We start from the raw sequence: 2,287 nt of genomic DNA on the forward strand, positions 1-2,287 counted from the left end.
AAAATAGCAAACAATATTATCGTGTGCTTATTACAAGCAAATATCAACATTAGGCTTTTGAACATAGCAGGTGAAGTGAAGAGAGAGACGGGGGAGTGTGATATAGAAGGAATTGAGGAGAGATAATGTGTCACGTGATGCACATTTAAATGAGTTGTCCTCCATAAACTGTAAAAAACTCAAACTCATCATTCTAAAAAAAGAGACGGATGCCCTCAGACAGACATGATGAAGTGCTTCAAGTGCCTGTGGATCTTACTGGGTAAAGTACAATATACATGTATCTGTTATTTTACTAGATTCGCATTAATATTAACAGTTTTTTTTTTTTTTTACCATGATTTGCATTATGTACTTACTTTGGGTTAATAAGATTTTTTTATATTTTTGAAAGATAAGTTTATGTTCAACAAGGCTGCATTTAAAATACAGTAAAAAACAGTGAAATATTATTACAATTTAAAAATAGCAGTTTTCTATGTAAATATTTTGTGAAATGTAATTTATTCCTGTGATCAAAGCTGAATTATCAGCATCATTACCCCAGTCTTCAGTGTCACATTATCCTTCAGAAATCATTCTAATATGCTGATTTGCTGTTCAAGAAACATTTCTGATTATTAGCAATGTTGAAAAAAGTAGTTCAAAATAACAGCATTTATTTGAAATATATTTTTTATAACATTATAAATTACTTTTGATCAATTTAATGCATCCATTATGACTAAAAGTATCAAGTTGTTACAAAAATATTTCTGACCACAATTTTTTGGTCACGTAGGTCAGGAATTTGCTTGACTCTGGCATAGTGTATTTTTTTTTTTTACATCTACTTTACTAATCAAATTTTATGTTAAACATATGTTTTGTGTGTGTGTGTGTATGTAAATGTGTTGACAGTCTTTATGTCTTTTTCTTGTAGTGATTCCACAGAAATATGTCCTTACCTGATGTATTTAAAAAAAAAAAAAAAAAATATATATATATATATACAGTGGGTACGGAAAGTATTCAGACCCCCTTAAATTTTTCACTCTTTATATAACAAAGAGTGAAAAATTTAAGGGGGTCTGAATACTTTCCGTACCCACTGTATATATAACAGATTTATCAACAGTAGAAACAACAAAATGACAATAATGAGAGTAATAATAATAATAATAATAATAATAATAAACACATAAATAATAGCAGGGGGAATGCCTCTGATCCCTCCGTGGCCATGGCACAAATTAGTCCCCCACCCATGTCATGCCCGACATGATGGGGTGTCAAGGAGACACCACACACATTCATTTACATTTACATTTAATTATTTAGCAGACACTTTTATCCAAAGCAAAGCAGTCAATAGAAGCAATTAAAGCCAACAAAAGAGCAATAATATGTAAGTGCTGTGACAAGTACCGGTTAGTCTAACGCAGCACACGTAGCAAGGTTTTATATATATATATATATATATATAGCTAGTGTTAGATGGTCAAGTTATTATTATTTTTCATAATAATTAAAAAGAAAACAAGTAGATATGATAGAAAAATAATAGAGAATGTTAGTGTCACGTTTATGGTCCGGTATTGAACGTCGATGTTGTGTTTCCTGTGTGTCCCTGCCTGCCTTGTTTTACCCCATCTTGGATGATTAAATACATTTACTTTGAGTTTATCCCACGTCTCTTCGTTCTTCATTTCGTCACAGAAGGCAACCGTGACAGAATACCGGACCAACACAGTAGTAAGCGGCGCTCCTTCTCCCCGTTTTGTTTTCCGTTTTTTGAAAATGTTTTCTTTTGTTTTCCTGTTTTCCCCCCCCGGCAAGGAAACCACCGCACGCTTCACCGTGCCGTTGTCAAGCCCGCCGGCTGCTCCGAAGACAAGCCCGCCAGCCGCGCCGTTGTCAAGCCCGCCGGCTGTGGCTCACACAAGCCCACTGGCCGCTGCTCACTCAAGTTCACCGGCCGCTCCGATGTCAAGCCCACCGGCTGCGGCTCCCACAAGCCCGCTGGCCATTCAGCACTCAAGCCCGCCGGCTGCGGCTCACACAAACCCGCCGGCCGTTCAGCACTCAAGTTCGCCGGCCTCTCCTCTGTCAAGCCCGCCGGTCATCTCCCTCTCGCCGGCCCAAAAGAGGAGATTGTGGAGGAAGAGACTGTGGGCTCCAGCCCCCGAGCTCGCTCCAGTGTGGGCTCCTGTTCCCGAGTTTAGCCCAGTGAGGGCTCGTGTTCCCGAGTTTAGCCCAGGGATGGCTCCTGATTCCCCGTTAAGCCCAGGGAGGGCTCCTGATCCCC

The sequence above is a fragment of the Sinocyclocheilus rhinocerous genome, unplaced genomic scaffold, assembly GCF_001515625.1.
Source record: "Sinocyclocheilus rhinocerous isolate Xijiao unplaced genomic scaffold, SAMN03320098_v1.1 scaffold114, whole genome shotgun sequence".
Lineage (NCBI taxonomy): Eukaryota > Metazoa > Chordata > Actinopteri > Cypriniformes > Cyprinidae > Sinocyclocheilus > Sinocyclocheilus rhinocerous.